Source organism: Emys orbicularis, chromosome 2 (assembly GCF_028017835.1).
Source record: "Emys orbicularis isolate rEmyOrb1 chromosome 2, rEmyOrb1.hap1, whole genome shotgun sequence".
Lineage (NCBI taxonomy): Eukaryota > Metazoa > Chordata > Testudines > Emydidae > Emys > Emys orbicularis.
The window spans coordinates 199,241,059-199,254,413 of NC_088684.1; positions in this window are offsets into that span (position 1 = coordinate 199,241,059).

Here is a 13,355-nt window from a genome sequence, read left to right on the forward strand (position 1 = left end):
CACTGTGTATATATATCTCCTCAATATATGTTTCACTCTATATGCATCCGAAGAAGTGGGTTGTAGCCCATGAAAGCTTATGCTCTAATAAATTTGTTAGTCTCTAAGGTGCCACAAGTACTCCTGTTATTTTTGCGGATACAGACTAACACGGCTGCTACTCTGAACTCTTTGAAATGCACAGCAATGGCTCTCCTTCATTTTTACCACAAATATAGCAACCAACTCAAAGCAAACCCTCAAGCTCAAATCCACAGGAGATTTTGCTTTTGAGGCCCACGCTATTGCCCATTTATAAACTGTATGCTATTTTAAAAAGTCCCTTCTTAAGCTTCTCTCTCCATCAGCATTAACAAAGCAAGAATCCATGGTAAGGGGATATAGATACATAAAATAAAACTAAACTAAAAATTCACCAAAGACTTCAGTATGTAAGGGGGGAAAATGACACCACAAAAATGCCTGGAAAAATAAATAAATAAAACTTACAACCCCCCGACTCCAGGCAACAGACTAAATAGTCATATGAAAAAAAGCAAACGATGAAATCTAGTTTTAATACATTCAGACAAACAACATGGAAGCATGAATGAGTAGGGTTGCAGAGAAGGGGAAACCAGATCAGTGAGGGTCATACCAGATGTAGGGTATTAATCCAAATGGTGGAACTCTCCGTTGAATTAAATGGGAGTTGCATACAAGGGTCAAGGGAAGCACGTAGTCCTAAATGTAATGGAGATTTCTATAGGGTATGTAGAAGAGAGAGAAAAGTTAGCCTGGGCTTCCTCTAGGAGTAAAATACATTGTGTAGCTGAGATGGTAAAAGGTCAGAGGAGTTGGAACTGGATACATGAAGCACAAGATCAGTCTGGATAAGTCCCCATTATACTCATTTGTAAATTAGTAATTTTTTCTTTAGAGCTGAACTTTGTACACAGAGAAAAAGCTACTCCAGCACCTTTCGCCCAGCCCCTTCCATTACATAAGCTGCATGCTGAACCACCTTGACTTATTTTATGCAGAAAATTATGTAGTCTTAAAATTCATATAACTGGTTCTCAGAAATGTCTAATGTATATTAATGCATGATATTTTTATTTTAATAAAAGTAATGAAATATGACTTTGCTATTTTGTAGTACTTTGTTCTTTCTAGAGATTAGAGCACTGCAAATCTGCAGCTATCACAGATATCCGCGAACCATGTTTGCGGATACAAATTTTGTGTCCATGCAGGGCTCTAGAGATGAGCAAGTCCAGCTTGGGTTTCTTAATTTACTCCAATTTCCTGCCCAGGTTATAATAATGCTTTGCACTTCTATAGTACTTTTCATACGAGGATCACCACACAATTTACAAACACTAATTTGCAGTACTGTAGCCATGTTGGTCCTAGGGTATCAGAGAGACAAAGTGGGTGAGCTCATGTCTTTTATTGAACCAACTTCTCTTGGTGAGAGACACGTTCTTGAGCGTACACAGAACACTTTATTGATACTTATCAGAGACCTGAAGAAGAGCTCTGTGTAAGCTCAAAAGCTTGTCTCTTTCACCAACAGAAGTTGGTCCAACAAAATATATTACCTCACCCACTTTGTCTCTCTAAATAATAATTTAGGCTCACAACTTCCCTATAAGGCAGGAAATAGCATTATTATCCCTATTTGACCAGTGGGAAAACCCAGGCACAAAGAAGTTTTATGATTTGCCCGAAATCCAACAGAAAGTCTGTAGGAAAGCTGGGAATACAACCCACAGCCAAGATCTTCAAAAACAGAAGCCTAAAGTTAGGGTCCTAAATCCATAATACTGCAACTAAGTTAAAGGCCTGATACTCAAAGGTGCTGAGCACCCATAGGTTTCCACTGACCTCAGTGATAGCAACATCAATGACAATCTAAAGAGTGATACTAGCACTCCCTTTATTGAAAGGGGATAAAGGGATTAGAGGGTCTGATTTATGAAGACAGGGCAAAGGAAGTTAATATGTAAAGGTGGCAAAGGGGTATATGACTGAGTTACAAATACTTGAGAATAGAAACATAAAAGGAGAGGGTTTGGTTATGGCCACAGAGGGTATGTCTATGCTTTGAGTGCGGTGTGTAATTCCCAGCTCAAGGAGTCATACCTGTGCTAGCTCTAATCAAGGTAATGTGCTAAAAATAGAGCATAACCATGGGGGGAGGGGAGGGTGAGCAGAGGGAGGGGCTAGCTGCCCCGCGTATGTGCCCAGAGTAATGATTGAAATGCAACAAGGGGAAATTGAAGTTAGCTTATAGGAAAATATTTCTAAAAGATAATTATTCTGTTAGAAAAATATGAATTTGCCAAGGGAGGCCACTGAGGGAACACACTGCAGAGTCCAAAGCAGACTTGATAAAACAGTGGCCGATAGCATAGAGGCTGATCCAGCACTAGATCACCCTACGTGATCCCCATAGCCTGTTCCAACTTTGGGCCCAAGCTATTGTTGAGCTGTGACTTTGCCTCGTGTATTATTTTAAGCTTGCTTTAAGTCCAACGACACCACTGGCATATAATACTGATAAGTGTGTAGTGCTTCTTAAGCTGAAACACAAGGGGGCAAGTAGGTAATTCCTATGATTGGGTTATTAGGCTTTGCTGTGATTAAAGGCCTATTGTATTAGTGTAAGGCTTGTGGAGGTAGTCATGCTAAAGGCTGGTTTTAGCTAAAAGGATTGCAGGCCCAAAAAGCTAACTCTAGATTATAAATTCTGCACTTTTCAGTCTGAGACACAAATGAGAGACCACAAAGGATACAGTGCACTGCAAGATTCTCCAGGGATGGCTTTAGCAAGCTGGTAACTAGGCAGTTAGACTGCAATAAAATATAGACATTAAGACATAAGTGATGTAGGTTATTAATATTAATAAGTATAGGTGTGATTATGGACACCTAGAATGCCACATATGGATGATAGGCAAGTAGCAATCTTGTTTTGGTCATGGAACCTGGTCAAATATGGCTGGGTATCCAAGAAGTTACATAAAAGTTGGGTATAAAATCCTCATAACTGTTTCCTAGTTTTTTGTGTGCTCTCAGGTCTCCGCTGGGTCTGTGGCTTTCTGAGGCACTCCCCTAACATTGCATTCTTCTCTTTATGTCTTCTAAGTGTTGAAAGTATGCGATGAAACCTTATTGGCTTAAAGCTCTAGCTGAATTTATATCTTGGTGCTGTGTTATTAGAAGTGGCATTATATGGGGTTATTTTAATGTAAGGGGCTAATTGAATATATCTGTCTCACTCACAAATCACACCAACCCCCTAATGAAAGAGAAGTATTCATCAGGGAAACTTCTGTGTAGCCCACTTTGGGCAAGAACCTGCAATGAGTTGATAAAAGCATGTGTATGATTATTTATAAACATCAGACGTGTATAGTTTCATTATTGACTGACCTACACTATAAAATTTGGCTCTTCTGATCTTGATGGTACCAAAATTTGGAGGTGTCCATGTCAGGAATTTGGGTCTGAACCATCTCTCCTTTTAGCCAACTGTACAATTACATTAGCCCTGTTAGCAACCGCATAGATGTAATGGTGGCCAGTTAGGTACATGCTTGTGATAAGGACTTAAATCTTTCCCACAAAATATACGTAAGTACATACAATTTAGGGGCTATATGTCTCAATATTTGGATCTTAATGCATGTTCCCTCTGCTTCCCTTTGCATTGTTCTCTACTTCCTGGCATATTATGGAAGTTATTAATTCCTCACAGGTGATACTCTATAACTTCACAATTAGGCAAGCAACTATAAATCTTCCTAACCTTTCTTGCCAACTCAGGAACGAACCTAACCACCCCCATCACAAGGAAAATACATATGCAATTCTATATGCGGAAAAGCTTTCAGCTGTGGTTCCAAAATTGTGAGATGAGACTGGTAATGAGGTAGGGACTTGGCCACGTATTTGTGTAGGAATACACGACTATACACTAGATAATTCAACAATTGCTCATTGTAATTCATGAAAGGAAACTTCTCTCCATGCAGTAGGTTCTGTATGCCACGTGCTTTGCATTAGAGCCATCTCAGTCGTGTCACAGGCCAACAAAAATCATAATGCAGTGATGAAAGAGGGTAATGGCATATCATGCCAGAGGGAGAGACTTCAGTGACGCTTTTTTGGCATTGAAAACCCTGCTGGAATGAAATGTCTGGGTCAGCTAGATGGGTCAGGCCATTAATATTCTAGTGTGGTGTTAGCTCCAGCTGAGGCTGCTGAATTGGAGCTCGTTTGTTCATGGTTTTTATAATGTCATCAACCAGGGCGGGGAGGAAGCATTTGTGGGAGGGCAGGGTTCTTGCCTTGCTGAGATTACAGAGGCAGGGCATTCTGCTCATTGAGGATTCAATCCTGCAAGGGGCTGAGTATCAGCACGTATGCACATGCTTAACTATAGGCTTAAATGCTTAGCTGGATCAGGACCAAAGTGCTCAGCACCTTGTGGGATTCAACCCATATTGGTCAACAGTTGCCAAATGCATCAACCTTTTCACAAAACAAGTTTAAACCCCTAAAACTCATGGTGTACATCACATTCCTTGACAAGCAAGGGTGTGTTTGGTTTGGTTTTAAAACTGTGTAGAGGAAAATATGTTCAAATAAATGTTTGGGGAAGAAATGAAGTATGAAATTGATCAGTTACACTGCTCCAGTACAAATCAAAGGCCCAATCCTGCAGCTGCAGGATCAGGCCCTAATGATTGAATTGAGTTACAAAGTAAGGCTCCCCTGCCCCAGTCCTGCAGCTGTGTGAGGGTGGGCTTCAGTGGGGCTCCATGAAGGGAGTCCACTGAAACCCAGCCATAAAGATACAGGTGCAGGACTGATGCCGTAGACCCCATGTAGTGTGGTGGACTGGCCCACCCCAGACACAAAGGAAGAGGGTGGCTCCACCCCCACGTGGACAGAGCCCTACCCCCTATCTCTGCCCCCAGAAGCCAAGGGGCAGGGCTGGAAGTATAAAGGCGGGACCCAGAAGCTCATTGGGGGCCCAGCCACTGGAGGGGACGGGCACTTCCCCTGAACTCTTGTGCTGGGAGGTGGCCGCAGGCCCTCAGAGTGCAGACGACTGGCCGGGACTGCCTGGACCCTGGACTGACCTGACCCCCTGGGGAAGCAGACAACTGGCCCAGACAACCAGCTGGCGCAACCCCGGCAGAGCTTCTGCTGGCAACTGAGGCCCCCGCCGATCAACTTACTTCACCGGACCAGCAGGTGCCCTTGGAGGGGGAGTGTGGAAATGGGGTAGTAGACCCCTGTTTGGCTGCAACGCTGGCATAGGGTGAGTCAGCATGTTGCGGCTTGGATTCCCGCTGACGTGGTGGCAGACCTCTCCGCCATCCTTAGGGCCCTGGGCTGGGACACAGTGGAGTGGGAGGGCCTGCGTCCCCCCTGCCACCCAAGTCTCCCCCTCCCTCAGGCTAGCTGAAGGAAAGCCTGAGTTAACTGACTTTGGTTGCAGGCCCAGGCTGAGTGACTTTGTTTCCCACCCAGCTCTGAACCAGAGCCTGGGCTCATTAACTGTCTGCAGCCCCACCTGAGTACAGGTTGGAGCTGAGAAACTTTGTTTATTGCCCCGCTCTGAATCAGAGCCTAGGCTGATTGACTATTTGCAGCTCCACTTGAGTACAGGCTTGAGCCATACTTTGACAGGTCTCGCTGATTCCCACCCCGCCCCCCACATGTGGACTGGCCCTCCCTGGACCCAGGTGGCGAGGTACCCCGCCTTCAACCGACTACACCCCAGTTGTGGATCCGAACTTTCCCAATGTTGGGGCGGGGGAGCGGGTTGGCTCTTGGGTTTTGGTTTAGACCAGTCTTCAGGGGACTAGAATCCAGCCTTAAAGATTCACTTAGCACACACGCTCTCAATGCAGAAAGCCCTGTGTTTTAAAACTAATTTTTAAATGGGAGCATAAAGTCTTATTGATTGCTCAAAGCAGTGTAGCTAGTTGAAAAAATGAAAGCAACTTGTAGGGTTTTAGCACACCTTAACATGGTATGATTTAAAAAGATATATAAAATGTTGCACACTGATGGCCCATAATGCAGAGCAGGGTCTTTGCTCATGTTCTGCATAACAAGTGAAATAAAGGCTTTAAAAACAGTTTCTGTATACACAGTAACCTGTAATTCCTGACAGCCTTTAGGCCCCGATTCCCCACTGTGTTACTCTAGTTGCTGGTGTACTCCTATAATTCATGTAAGTGTCTATGACTAGCGCTCCTAGGTGCTATGTTAACACTAATAATAAGTGTAACGTCATTGATTTTTAACTTCAAAGGAGTTACATCAATGTAAAGCTGGATCAATGTAGTGATGAATCAGTCTCATAAGTTGCAGTCCTCCTACTTTTGCTTAATATAGTAAGCAGACTATATAACATTATTTTTATATTGTAATTTTGGAGTGATTTTGACAGTGATATGTGCATTAAAGTTTCACAACAGTAAGAATGGACTCGTTTGTCTCTGGCACACTTAGATGGGTGCTGACGATTGTATGGATGACTTTCATTCTTGTTTCACAGCTAACATTTTAAAAAAATGATGCTTGAACTAAAATACCGCCATGTAAATGCATAAACTACACTTGAAGTACTGAATAAGCTGCAAACTGGCGTGGTCCCATTGACTTCTTTGGAGCTACACCAGTATATACGAGGTGGAGATATCTAGCCGTAGGCTTTTAATAATGTAACTGTCAAATGCAGTGGAATTCAGAGTTCTCTCATGCCCCTGTGGATGCTGATAGCACTGCAAGTACTGTGGTATGTGACATCCCACATTGATCTTGGAGACCAAAAATACCCTGTGGAATGGAGCAAGTTGAATCCAGAGGACGTAACCAGGAAACAGTTCTTACCAGTGTGATTGAAAACATCTTTCAGACAAACAGATCTCCTGCAGGCAGCACCTGAATGGAAGAGGAGTAGCAATTAGTAAGATCCAACCAAGTGATTCATTAAGAAGGGGTGGGCAACCTATAGAATTCTATATATGGTCTAATATGTGTGTAATACATATATTACAGTACTTAGTGATAACATCGTTTTAAAAATTATTTTAGATTTATGTGTTTGTAGGAGAGTTTTTAGAGAACTTTAATAGAAAGGCTAATAGTGCCCTCTCTTGGAGGAAAAAAATATATATAATTAGTATGTTCAAAATAGAACCTTTGACTACGTTAATATAGATACAAAGGAGGAAATCCTGGTCCCATTCTCAGAGCTAATAATATAACCTTCTTTTACAAATATTTTCCATACAAGTCAAGTTTTTCCTTTCTCCTCTGTCAGTTTGCTAAACTCGCTGCTGCGCCTCGGACTTTAAAACGAACTCACAGAGTTAATTAATCTCTCTTGGCTCATCTCTCTCTCCCATCCTACACTGCTTTCTCCCCACTTCTGCCCTCTCTTTGTTATAAAAGTTAGATGTTACAGTCGTTACAGAAACCCCTGTCACAGGAAGAAACGGAGAAACAGAAAAAAACATAGAACTCATCAAAATGCTTGAGGTGTAACTTTACTTTAAATAAATCTGGTAAATTAATTATTTTAACCCTTCAGGAATGCAATAGCTAATGGTACTTTTAATTTTCTTGAAGATATGGTTGCCAAGCAACAGAAATGATAACTCTGCTTCTAATCCTAGCCACTAATATGTGAAACATGGGTTTTCCTTGTTCCCTTGCAGTAGTATCCTTAAATGTAAAGGTAACATAAAGTAATAGAAACTGCATTAAATTAACTAAATTAATACAACAAAGTGGGCAAATAACCTAACAGGAATTTTTAATCAAGTCGTATTAAAAGTTTTAAACAAAAAAGTAATATCTTGCCTAACTAAATGTTTAACCCTGTGCTTTACCTTTTCATTTTCCAAAATGCATGGCCTTACTGCCTTATCTTGTATAGTAATGTACAATTCTGGTACCATTTGTCTTCAATTGTAAGTTTGTCATGTATGTTGTCCTGTGCTGTGTGTCACGTGACTAATTTTTATTTTGTTGCCATAAAAGCCAATTTGATATATAAAATACCTTTTTGATATAAGGGGTACCACACTATTTTAATATTATAGCTGGGTTATAGCCATCATAATGCCAATTAATATGTTGCAAAGCTCAAAAAGGCCTCAGTTATAAATATTTGAACATATATTTCTGCCTCAACAAACAATGCACTTGCAAAGAAAGGCTTTTCTTTTAATACTCAAAGGCTTTTTGTTCAAAGCAAAAAAACTCGAGGGTGAAAACAACATTAATGCAAAGGTAATATTCACAAAATGTCATAATTAATTTTGGGGGGATTTGGATAAACTTATTAGTGTCTTTATTAAATATTAAAATATAGTTGTGAGTGTTGTCACAAAAAATGTTAAAATATAACAATATATACTATGTCTGATTATGTTGCAAAATGTTAAAGCTAACCAAACAATTTCAATAGATTTCCACTTTGTCTCCCAAACACAATCAAATGTCATGAAAGTTTAATAGCCTCAAAGTGTTTGCACTTTCCTACACATATATTTTGTTTTATATTTTTAACCTGCTGGATGTTTGGGGTTTTTTTTTAGCAAATAACCGGGTCTGTCTTTTCTTTTTTCACAGAAGAAAGATCCATCTCAGGATCATGGTAGCACTAAAAACAGAAGTTATTTTTCATTAATGACAGCTTGTATAAAGACATATGTTGTCTCCTATTGCAAACAATACATATTAGTCTGTTTTCCCCACTGTTTGCCTATGAAACATTATTTTTTCCCCTCAAAACTGTTTGGCAATTATTATGATACAGATGTGCTAAGATTTTGAGTGTTTCATGTTTTGTTACCAACAAAAAAGTCAACAGGTGTTCGTTGTGGGAGCCTTAATGCAGCAAGGTACTTAAGCACATGCCTAACTTTAAGTACATGTGAGTAGTTCCATTAGGAAAATTTTTGAAAAATGTCTAAGTACTTAGATTGTAGGTTCTTTGGGGTAGAGACTGTCTTTTTGTTCTGCGTTTGTACAGCACCTAGCACAATAGGGTCTTGATCCAAGGCTGGGGCTCTTGGATACTACCATAATATAAATAATAATACTATAATAAGTGATTGAGGAGCCTAATGACAGGTTTCAGAGTAGCAGCCGTGTTAGTCTGTATCCGCAAAAATAACAGGAGTACTTGTGGCACCTTAGAGACTAACAAATTTATTAGAGCATAAGCTTTCGTGGGCTACAACCCAGAAGTGGGTTGTAGCCCACGAAAGCTTATGCTCTAATAAATTTGTTAGTCTCTAAGGTGCCACAAGTACTCCTGTTATTTTTGAGGAGCCTAAGTTCAACTGAAAGTCACTTAAGCACTTTTGACATTTTTCCTATTGACTTCAATGGGACTACTCACACATGCTTAAAATTAGACACATGCTTAGTTGAATTGGGGCCTGGAAATTTTTATTCATCTACCTCTTTATGTACAGAGATTCTTTGAGAAAGACACATCTTTTTATTCAGACATGCTGAAGGACTGTTGTAGTACTCCAATATCAGATAGCAGCAAAAAATGATGATAGATTAGTTGCCCAGTGACTGCCACTGTAAGAATGTAAGCAGTGCACAGATCTTGTGCTGGCCCTCTGCACTGGGCCTAGTTACAGCATGAAATATCTTTTGAAATGTGGTTCAAGGTCTTTTCGGAATGAGCTAGAACATAGATTTAATCCTAACTCTTGATTTGTGCACACACTGAAATGGAAAACTATTGGGGTGACAAAGGAATATCGTCTCTCCAGAAATCAAATTTTATATAAGAATTTAAGAGTGGCCATCCTGGGTCAAACCAAAGGTCCATCTAGCCCAGTATCCTGTCTTCCGATAGTGGCCAATGCCAGGTGCCCAGAGGGAATGAGCAGAACAGGTAATCATCAAGTGATCCATCCCCTGTCACCCATTCCCAGCTTCTGGCAAACAGAGGCTAAGGACACCATCCCTGCCCATCCTGGCTAATAGCCATTGATGGACCTATCTAGTTCTTTTTTGAATCCTGTTATAGTCTTGGCCTTCATAACATCCTCTGGCAAAGAGTTCCACAGGTTGACTATGCGTTGTGTGAAAATCTTTGGAAAATCATGGGAGACGGGAGAGATTCCAGAAGACTGGAAAAGGGCAAATATAGTGCCCATCTATAAAAAGGGAAATAAAAACAACCCAGGAAACTACAGACCAGTTAGTTTAACTTCTGTGCCAGGGAAGATAATGGAGCAAGTAATTAAGGAAATCATCTGCAAACACTTGGAAGGTGGTAAGGTGATAGGGAACAGCCAGCATGGATTTGTAAAGAACAAATCGTGTCAAACCAATCTGATAGCTTTCTTCGATAGGATAACGAGTCTTGTGGATAAGGGAGAAGCTGTGGATGTGGTATACCTAGACTTTAGTAAGGCATTTGATACGGTCTCGCATGATATTCTTATCGATAAACTAGGCAAATACAATTTGGATGGGGCTACTATAAGGAGGGTGCATAACTGGCTGGATAACCGTACTCAGAGAGTTGTTATTAATGGTTCCCAATCCTGCTGGAAAGGCATAACGAGTGGGGTTCCGCAGGGGTCTGTTTTGGGACCGGCTCTGTTCAATATCTTCACTAACGACTTAGATATTGGCATAGAAAGTACGCTTATTAAGTTTGCGGATGATACCAAACTGGGAGGGATTGCAACTGCTTTGGAGGACAGGGTCATAATTCAAAATGATCTGGACAAATTGGAGAAATGGTCTGAGTTAAACAGGATGAAGTTTAACAAAGACAAATGCAAAGTGCTCCACTTAGGAAGAAAAAATCAGTTTCACACATACAGAATGGGAAGAGACTGTCTAGGAAGGAGTACGGCAGAAAGGGATCTAGGGGTTATAGTGGACCACAAGCTAAATATGAGTCAACAGTGTGATGCTGTTGCAAAAAAAGCAAACATGATTCTGGGATGTATTAACAGGTGTGTTGTGAGCAAGACACGAGAAGTCATTCTTCCGCTCTACTCTGCTCTGATTAGGCCTCAACTGGAGTATTGTGTCCAGTTTTGGGCACCGCATTTCAAGAAAGATGTGGAGAAATTGGAAAGGGTCCAGAGAAGAGCAACAAGAATGATTAAAGGTCTTGAGAACATGACCTATGAAGGAAGACTGAAAGAACTGGGTTTGTTTAGTTTGGAAAAGAGAAGACTGAGAGGGGACATGATAGCAGTTTTCAGGTATCTAAAAGGGTGTCATAAGGAGGAGGGAGAAAACTTGTTCACCTTAGCCTCTAAGGATAGAACAAGAAGCAATGGGCTTAAACTGCAGCAAGGGAGGTCTAGGTTGGACATTAGGAAAAAGTTCCTAACTGTCAGGGTGGTTAAACACTGGAATAAATTGCCTAGGGAGGTTGTGGAATCTCCCTCTCTGGAGATATTTAAGAGTAGGTTAGATAAATGTCTATCAGGGATGGTCTAGACAGTATTTGGTCCTGCCATGTGGGCAGGGGACTGGACTCGATGACCTCTCGAGGTCCCTTCCAGTCCTAGAATCTATGAATCTATGAAAAAAATACTTCCTTTTGTTTGCTTTAAACCTGCTGCCTATTAATTTCATTTGGTGATCCCTAGTTCTTGTGTTATGAGAAGGAGTAAATTACACTTCCTTATTTACTTTCTCCACACCAGTCATGATTTTATAGACCTCTATCATATCCCCCCTTAGTCATGTCTTTTTCAAGCTAAAAAGTCCCAGTCTTATTAATCTCTCCTCATACAGCAGCCGTTCCATACCCCTAATCATTTTATGTTGCCCTTTTCTGAACCTTTTCCAATTCCAATATATTTTTGAGATGGGGCAACCAGATCTGCATGCAGTATTCAAGATGTAGGCATACCAGGGATTTATATAGAGGCAATATGACATTTTCTGTCTTATTTTCTATCCCTTTCTTAACGATTCCCACCTTTTCTTGACTGCTGCTGCACATTGAGTGGATATTTTCAGAGAACTATCCACAATGACTCCAAAATCTCTTTCTTGAGTGGTAACAGCTAATTTAAACCCCATCATTTTATATGTTTAGTTGGGATTATGTTTTCACAGACATATTGCTATACTGGAATTATGGTGAAAATGTAGTCATCATTTATTTAAGACTATGACTGAAAAGAGGAGAGAGATTTTTGTTCTAACACTGCAAGGGGAAAGACAGCTGAGAAACCCCTAGGAGAAGAGGGTCTTTACTGTGCAAAGGAACATTATTCTCTTCAAGATGTAAGCAAAGAGAACTTGCATTTTGACTGTTATTTGACAGTTAAGTTCAAAGGAGCATTAGAAATTAGCATGAGAAACGAGAAGAAAGCAGAAACCAGCCATTTTGCTCAGAGAAACCGGGATCTACACATAATCAAATAAAACTTGAATATATAATAGGCATTGTAGGCAACAATTATCCCAATTACATCTTTATAATATCTTTGTCAGAATGCTAACTGCATTAGAATCCTCTGTGCATGGTATATTAGGGTTTGATCTAATGTCCACTGGAATCAATGGAAAGACTCCCATTCATTTCAGTGGAGGCTAGATTAGACCTATAACCCTAATTCCTATCTACTAGGGAAAAGGTGGTGATGGGAGTTTAAAAGTTTTAGCGAATGTGTTTTAAAACACCTTGTAACACCCTTTAAAGTGTGCTAGCTGATTGTGCTCAGCCCTAGACTTTCCCCTTGAATTTCAATTAATTTTCTTACAGTGGGAAACAGGGACCCAGGGGAAGTATTCAAAAGCAGAGGGGACACATTCAATATCTTAGATACTTCTATGGACCCCATTACTAATGTATCTGAACACTCTATAATCTTGAATGGATTTATCCCAACCACAGCCCTGTGAGGTAGGGCAATATTGTCCACATTTTACAGCTGGAGAAGTGAGGCACAGAGAAAGTAGTGCTCTAACCATTGAAAAATTCTTCCTTCATTGACAACCAAGGAAGATGAGCATATTAACTACATTTTGTATGGACTGGAGGGTGGGAGAGGGTGGATGGGTGTCAGGGAGGCAAAAGAAGAGGAGATTACAGTTGTCAGGATGAGATATAGATGCATAGACTTTAAGGTCAGAAGGGACCATCTTGATCATCTAGTCTGACCTCCTGCACATTGCAGGCCACAGAACCTCACCCACCCACTCCTATAATAGACCCCTCTGGCTGAGTTACTGAAATCGTCAAATCATGATTTAAAGGCTGTAAGTTACAAAGAATCCACCATTTTCACTAGTTTAAAGCTGCAAGTGACCCATGCACCATGCTGCAG